The following is a 9,237-nucleotide window of genomic DNA, read 5'->3' as shown; positions in this document are numbered from 1 at the left end:
TCCAGTAGAAGGTCCGTAACAAATTCAAGAACATTTCCGAGGAGTTTGAAAAATTTTCGGGGTGAAATTCACCCCGATTGACCGATTAGGGTTAAGACCTCGACCACAACTCGGAACGGGTACAAGTCCTACCTGGATTCAGTTCAAGGTGTAAAATGAATTTTCGGTCAACGACTTTGGATTGGAAATAATTGATCGGTTGAAATCGCAACGCATATACGCGAAACACGCGCGTACTCAAGATGATGTTGGCAGGCAGGGCTGTAATCACGTGTCGTTATACGTGGGAAGGATTCGACACGCGTGACGATAAATATTATTTTGCCGTTTAATGTTGACGCAGAGTTCAAGGCAAACCTGCATCCGATCTGAAACACGCACCGGTACCTACAGCGAGTTTCAATGTTTGTTGTGTGGTGTTGACCTCTGCTTTACAAACCGAGTGTGAATTCATTTTATTTATTTATCAATCACCGTGTGTTGACCGTTTTTCGTCAAAACTTTGCTTCGGTTCATAGTCGTGCCGGTGCTACAGGTTACAGGTATACCTATGTACACGAAACGGGCTGTAACGGAAATTCAATACAGGCTGTTTATTCTGTGAAATAAATTATTAGCTCTGCAAATTGTTACAATTTTTTTTTTTATTTCCCCGTACGATTGAAATACAAACAGAATATACTTTTTTACTTTTGATTTTCAGTACTCTGCAGCTGTGGTCGTTGTAGATCTCGTTTGTTTTATACCGAAGGAAAATGCGGTGATTATATACTTTATACTTTTTGGTGGAATATTAAACCGGTCAACACGAATTTGGAGTCCGGGTTTTAGATGTCAAATTTTCATTTCTGTCACCTAACTAATAAAACAAAAAATAATTTTATTAGATAAACTTTGCTTTTGTAGAGACAAGAACGATATGCGGGATTTTAAAAAAAGTTACCTGTTTTCATTAAATTTAAGTGATTTAAATACGAAACTGAAGTTTGTTTGATTGTTATTTATAATAAATGTTTGAGAAAATGTACAATTTTTCTTAAAATCCGACATATCGTTGTTGTTTCTACAAAGGCAAACTTGAGCTAGTAAAACTATTCTTCCGTTCATTAGTTACCTGGAATAAATCTAAATTTGACGTACAGAAATCGGACTCAAAAATCGTGTTGACCGGTGTTATTTGTCAACGTAAAAAAGATGAAAACAAACTTTACAAGTAACAAATACAGATTTTGGTTATTATTCGATGTATAGAATCAAAATTTATTCATTTAAATATAAACTCGAAAACAAAAACCACTTTCTTTGTGGCCTTTGTTAGTATACGTATAGTTCATCTGTGTAATACCAGTGTTGACTCGCCGTGATCAACCACAGCAGTGGCAACAACATGTTAATTAAAATCATAATTAGAAATACCCACTGTGGTTGATTAACGCTGAATTTGTTATGCTGTGGAGTACGTGTGGGTAAATGACCCTATTGAAATGCATAACTTGCAGTGTTAGTCAGACTCGCCTCACATGCACCGAAATACGCGGCTTATATTAATTTCAAACATGATTAACCAAGCCTCCGTGGCGAAGAATGAGCGGACCGTTTGAGCTCGCGGTGAAACGGTCATGAGTCGTGTTACACGATAAAAGCCCCCATGATCGCATTAGGGTTTTTCCAGTAAGCCGCGGCAACAAGCTGTTGCCCTAAAATTTTGAAATCCAAGCTCAGCTACCCTCGTTTCCTGTATAAGCAGACCATAACACAACATGGAGGCAGCACCGCGACGCCGGGACTCACGATTTGCAATTCAAATTCCCGGTGACGCCTTGACTTGATAAATATACAGGAAGGCACCGCGAAGTACCCTCTTCTCCGATTCTCTTGCAGCCGCACGTATACATCTAAAGATGCGTGACCGCGACGAACGGAGGGTGAAAAGATTGGCGGTACATCGCGATTTTTGTCTTTTTCTTTTTCTTTTTTTACTTCTTACGGGGATCCAAGTTCCGCTTCAGTCGCGATTCGAAGAGATTCGAGAAACGAATTGCAGGATTCGTACCTTTCGCGATTCCGATGTGGAATATTGGGCGCAGTTCTAAGCCCATAAACTGCAGCACATGCACCCAGACTGCAGGGGGATGCAGAAGTCGGACAGGAAGCTGTAGCCAGCCAGTGACCCTAATCCTCTCCCCGTTTTATTCATAGCTGACGATAAATGAGAGCAGCTGCGGCATCTGCGGGGGATGAAAATTCCCCGATCAATCCGACGACGTCGCGTTTCACGGCTGTAATCGGGACGTTTTTTGTCTCTTCGTCGATGGAGCGCGGGCGACGGAAGAGGAGAAGAGAAATTATTCGCTCACTCTGTTGAAATGAAAGGTATTTTAAAGCGCACTGCAGGAGCACGCAGGTCGCTAGAATACACCCCCTGATTCCAAAGACTCGTTTAAGAGGATTAAATTCTACACGCTAGGCGAGTCACCGAGTCGTCCGTTTGTAACGAATTAATGACGAGTGAAAATAATCTTATTCAAATCTGCAGCTCTGCGGAGTGTTTCAGTTTCTTATTCTTCCGCGTGTTTTTCCTCGAGTGCGTTGCAGCCTTGTTACAAAAAGCTGCTGGTTACAAAGAATGGAAATAAAACAGGTCTGCAAAAAAATATTTCATTTCAGTTAAATGCCATGTTTTTGGTAAATACTATGTTTTCGAGTGTGCTGAATTAAAAAATGACAGCCGTTTCCCTCCATCGTGTACAGTATTTTTGCAGAGTAGGAGGTGTTTGCATAAAAAAAGCCCAACAATAATGAAAAAACCACCATTTCACTAGCAATGAGCTACACAATATTTCTTATAAAATTAAACAAACAATTTCTTCATGAAACGTACTTAACATTCCGTGATCATTCTTTTTGCCTGTGATACCTTTTCTTTTTCTCTTTAATACCTCTCCGAACACGCTTTTCATTTTCTCTTTCTCTTTTTGTATGTATTTTTGAGTCTCACTCTAATACATATTAAATGAATATAAGAAGTTACTTTTCCACAGAATTTCCAGAGTCAAGAATAGGATACCAGATTTTGAGTTGAGCCGGAGTTTCACTGTAAATGAAATTGCAGACACGAGTTCAAGAAAAAACCTCACGTGGCGGAATTTTTTGAATATTTCGCCCGGTTCCAGTGATTAAAAATCTATAAGTAACAGTATGAAAAACCTGTGCCGTTTTTTGGTTACAGAGCTGTGTAATTTGTATGGACAAAATAACGATAAATTATCGTGAAAACTTCACCAGTTGTATGACTTGCGTAATTTCACAATATATTGTTTACCTGAACATTAAGGACAGGTAAATGTTGATTAAAATCTTCGTCGTCACTATCTCTATAAGCTACCGGTTAAAAGAAGTAGAAACATAAAAAAAAAAAATTAAAACGTGATCAACTTGCCCCATATTATTGCTCGTGGCTGTGCGCTAGTATAGGCTGTGCAGGTGAATACGGTGACAAGAGAGGTTGTTTCCTCGAAAGAATATAGATTTTATGCATGAATAAAGAGGCGTTGAGACCGGCTTTCACAACCCTGGCTGAGGGCGCTGCGCTGCCCAAGAATACATGCCACGATATTGTACATACCTACAGCTTTTAGAAAATTTATTCTACGGCCCGACTCTCTCCCTCTCTCTTCCTCTCTCGGCTCACGCCCTAAAACAGCCGCAGGCTATTCTATCACCCGCCGCGTCGAGGTAGACAGACGGAGCGCGTCTGCATTTTACGTTTTTGCTATTTTATGAATACCTTCCGTACAGACAGCGGCAAAATTTATAACGCCGTATCGTCTATATTTTCAGATCTTATGCAAAAAACTCGCGCAGAAAGAGAAAAAAATGAAGTTATTCTAATCACTCCGGGAATAAGAAGTCGAGTTTTCACCGGATCTCGACGTTTCAAGGTCTAGATAATCACCCCCGATTATTTTCGGACGGACGTCTGCGCATATGTATGCGATCAATTTTTTTTCCAGACGATATCTCGGGAACGAGTTACCGGGTTTCAATGATTTTTTTATCAATCGACGCGGCTTTTCCAACCTTGGTACTGATTACGTTACCTTTTAAATTATATAAATAGCAAATTTTAAAAAAATCAAAAATTATGATATCTTGAGAATGGTTGAAAGGATTTGAATAAAAATTGGTGCTATGGAGTTCTTCGGGTCCCTAATCACGAATCTAACGTCAGATTTGCGAAGTTTAAATTTGGCGTATTCAATAAGCTGAAATAAAAAAACATTTGGAATTTCATGAAAATTGGTACTCGTCGATTTTTTGGGTGTCTGATCACGAATCTGAAGTCAGATTGCGAAATCGAAAATGGCGGTCCAATATGGTGAAAAAAATCTCAAAATATTTCAATTTTGATAGAAATTCATAGACAGAGGCTTTTGGGTCACCGATAACGAGCCCAAGGTCAGACTTGCAAAGTTTGTAATGTTGCATCCATTACAATGGTTTAAAATAAAAAATATCGTTATATTTTCATGTAATGTGGTACCCCAGGGCTCTAAAAACATTAACCACGAATCTGAATTTACAGTTCGAAATTCGAATTCGATATTATTGTTTTTGTTCTCTATAAACTTGGAATCTGCAGTGTGAGAACGGGAAGTTTGAGGGCTGGCTCGTGGCCAGTCTAAAGCCGCTAGTTTTTTAAACCAATTCACGAAATGAGAAAAATACTGAAATACTTATAACGCAACAGCTAAGCACGTATAAGCCGAGACGATTTCATTGGTGAATAGCATCCACGCCGAGCGTTGCGATTCCGGATGCACGACTCTTGAGGATAACGATCAAGACGAAGAAAGGAGTACCGTGAAATGTCGTAGAACTACACGTGTGCATGGAGGCGCGTTGCGGGATTTGAGGTTTTGAATGGGACCGATAGAAACGATGAACCCTGTAGATTGCAAACCCGTGTGGTGATGGAATCGATTAATTCGAACGAGCGCTGCACCTAACGCAATAAACGAGGAGTTCCTTTTCATTCGGGTAGTCCTCTGTGTGCGAAATCGCGTCGTTGAACCGAGCCCAGCAAAATCAAGCGAAATGAGGTTGAAAAATTCGCAGGAACTTTCAGGCGACGCCCTCTCGTCTGAAAAAGTCAAGGAGTCAAGTTGTTTCGTACAGCAGTTTAGGAATATTCGAACGGAATTTTATTCATAATGTCACCCTGCAGAGTCCTTCGATCCTTCACACTTCTGCTTCGCAGTAAGAAAAATGTCCGTTCAAATTCATTTTTTGAAAACATTTTCTCACGATGTGGACATTTTCTTTGTACGAATCGACATTGACTACCCTTGGGAATCAGGAATAGATTCTAAAATTAGGTGTCTGCTTTCACGTGATGCCACTCAACCTCTTCGCATAGGTACGTAAATCATGCAGCTGAATATTTCGACAATAAACGACAGCCCCATGATATATATATATATATATATATATATATATATATATATATATTTTTTCAAATATCCACGACCGCTTCCATTGAATTTCATTATCCTCATTAATTAAGGATATTTTTTTTAAACCTCTCAGTACACAAACGTCGAAAAGAGCCCCATGCTCTGCTCGGTGGTTCTATTGAGCATTCGCAAATAGCCGCATGTAAATGTAGAGAAGCCGGTATATTGTTAGCACAACGTTGTCATCGATTGATTTCACGGAGCAAGTCCAGAGGCGGTAAACGAGCCGCGCTGTATGCTGGGGGTTGAAAAGAAGCAGCCCTTATTCATTGAAATTTCCATGTCCTCCTAGTATTTTTTTGTTCCGTTTCATCCTTCGGCCGAATGATATTACTCGTCTGTGAAATCCTCCCGTGCTGATGCGGGGTGTATTTTGAAAATGGCGAACAGCCCATGAAATTCCAGTGTTTAGGGGGAGCTTTTTTTGTTTGACCAACGCCTGGTGCACGCTTCGCTATGACAACGGCTGCACGTGTCCTGACATTAGCTCGGCATACGTCACGTCACGTGTGAGGCGTGTCACGTGTGTGTACGTCATCTAATGACATTGTTCACGCTGGATGCATGACACCCTTACTGCCCACACCGTTGTTCAAACACACCGGATGTACCAGGCCCACTCAAAGGTCGTTTGGAACCGAACAATTATGCCTGGGCGGTGCCACGGATAGAAATTGCACGAAGAGTCATGACTTTATTTTTATGCCTTGCAGTGATTGATATCTTGGACTCACTCTTCGGGCCTTTTGAACTTGGAAAAGGTCCAAATAATAGTACATTATGTAACAAGGAAATAAAGTCGACTTTTAGATCTGTGTTACATACATATAGGACTTCATTTCCGACTCAATTCTGGCCACATTAATGACTTGAAAATAGTGACTCGATATATCGTTATCAATATTGGGTGTAAAATTGAGAACTTGGATTAATAATTGAAAAACTCGTTCTAAAAAATGCATATAATTAGCAGATAAGAGTAGCAGTAGTAGTATTAGTATATAAAAATCTTCATAGTTTTTTTATTCACGCGTAATAAGTTTATAACAATACATACGGCTGGTTTTGCCAACTTTTTCAATTTTCACCACAAACTCCCCGCTCCCCAACTAGCAAACTGTCGGCGCCCAATACTAGATGAAAAAAGGAGAGAACTGAAAAAATAATTTGCAACGATCTCATATTTCCCGCAAATGCGGGAGAAAATTGCTACCCTTTTCACGCAGATTAGGGAAAAAAGTTTAGACGGAATAATATGCTGCTTTTGCCCCGCTTTTCAGGTCAAGAAAGTTAAAATTATGATTGAGTCGGCAATAATTTAAATGAATAATAATCTTCACCATGGTATAGTTTGTGTGGTTATATCGCATGAATTGATATTCAACTTCGGTGAGTATAAGTATTCATCCGACAATCTCCAACGGCAGCTTTAGTTCGTGTCACCGAACGCTTTGTCTGTATCTCAGCACCCCAGTCTCGAGTTACATTCTGGATTCTTTAATCAGAACCTTGTTAAAGGAGCCGATGCGCCTCGGTGAACGGAGCGAAATCCATCGATCCGCGCCACTCTGAATAGCCAAAGAAAGACAATTCAGTAAAAACTCGGGCAGTACAGGAGTTAATGTTCTTGGATTTCTTTACGAGTATAAGAAACCGTATGTATGTAACTAAGGTGACCGTTGAAAAGGTAATTTCTGAATTTCGACCGGCTCAGGTCGCCAATCCATTCCAAACAATTCAAAAATAATTCCATTATCTTTTCACGTTCTTATCTCAACTCTAACCCGTGTCAGCAAGAGGTTGGATTTTCTCATTTAACCGTTTCAGGGCATATTACACATACCGGACGGATAGCGATAAAATTTGGTATCGGGGGATTTGTTGGATCGGTGATTACGAATCCGAACTCGAAATTACAAGATTCAAAATTATGAATCCAATATGGCAACACCAAGTGACTTTTGGTATTTTGCTCCGCCATGTTGCATCCGCCATGTTGAATTTTGAAATTTCGAGTCAAGATTCGTAATCAGAGACCCAGAGAAGACCCACTTTATCAAATTTTATCGAAATCCGTTCGGTAGATTCAATGTGCCCCTGAGAGCGTTGAATGGGGAAATCGGTCGAAATTAAAACATGACCGTTTTAAGAACTACCCTGATGTATACTCATCAACGGTTCCACACGGAATCGCGGTAACTATCGTGTATAGAATATGGACACTATTCGATTCTGAAGGCCGGATCAGTAATCTCTGAGATTTCCTGATGTATGCGGCTGATGCATTGAGAAATGTTAAACTTGTAACCATCGATGGGGAATTGGTTAGGGTTCCATTGAAGCGGATGGGAGCAAATGGCGCTAACGGATACAAAACGTGAATGTTCCGGTGAATCGGATAATCGGATAACCAGCCAGACTGCTCTGCATCCGGCTGCTGGAATTTCCAATAGTTTGTCTTTCATTTGCTGTCGTGCAGTCCGCAGGTGCCAATAGTTAGTTTCGCTGCAATAAATGCACTAATTTTGTTCAGCAATCTGATCCAAGCGATCATCCCGCAGCTCTGGATCCGCGAAAATGTACCGCGGAAAGTGGATGAGAATTTTTTTTGTGGAAAAAGTGAATCAAGACCATCAAAAATCATTTCAAACGCCGCATATTTAAACTTTAAATAATGAGAAACGTGCGTTATGCGGTTCTTGCCTGTAGTTGAGAGCTTTCTGCAGATCGTAATTCTATAGGTCTGCACCTTGTCGGCAGGCGTCACATTATAATCAACTCTATCCCGACGAGGAGAAGTTAGTATCGAACAGCGGTAGCGATAGACTGAAACCCCCTTCTCCGCCCGGCATTTATAGCTGATAACAACTTCCAGTTTCGTCCAGTGAAACTGTCTGCAAGCCCCGACCATGCGGTGCGGATCTCTGTATACACGGCTGCCTGGAGAGTCCATCCGAATTGTGCCATGTGAATGGTTCCACTATTCGAACATGCTTTTGTTTTGTAGAAACAGCCTTTGTGCGGAATTGGCGACAAAAAGAAATAGAAAATTTCACATAATTGCTCGAATACTTCATGTACATATTTTTTCGGTCCAGATTCGCGATGCTTGATGGAAATTAATTTTCATGAGCGATGAAAAAAGTTGTTAAGTTGGCGTCTAGACGATTGACATTCCATTTAGTCTGACAAATGTCTACCGACACTTTCAACTTGTCAAAAAGTCATTAACCAGAAATGTAAATGGTCACACGAACACCAAGACAATCAATTACACACGTAGACAGTACTCTGACACCATGTAGGCTCAAATACGGAGTACAAATATATTGCACTGGTATTTAGGCAATGTTCAAATCATGGTCGAATTGGTGCCGGTATTTACGGTTTGACCCGTATTCAATCACTCGTAATACCATGGATAGTTTAATTGTCGACTCACTTGCAAGGAAACCTAAGTCGGTTGACCCCTTCGATTTTTATCTAGTTCATATATGTGTAATGCATCGAAAACGAAGTGACCCGGATTTTTTTCATCTGCTAATTAACGGGTTAAAGGGGCAAAAACGACCCCTGACGATGGACACCAAGCAGGGTGGTTTCATTCAAATACATCAAGCGCTTCTATCCGAAGCTGAGAAGGCACCTTGCTGGTGTCCATTTTTGGGGGTCGTTTTCACGCCTTTGAATCATTTATTAGCACATAACTAGAAAAAAAAAC

The sequence above is a fragment of the Neodiprion virginianus genome, chromosome 5 (assembly GCF_021901495.1).
Source record: "Neodiprion virginianus isolate iyNeoVirg1 chromosome 5, iyNeoVirg1.1, whole genome shotgun sequence".
NCBI lineage: Eukaryota > Metazoa > Arthropoda > Insecta > Hymenoptera > Diprionidae > Neodiprion > Neodiprion virginianus.
The sequence above is the reverse complement of the archived record's forward strand: the minus strand, read 5'-3'. Positions refer to the sequence as shown.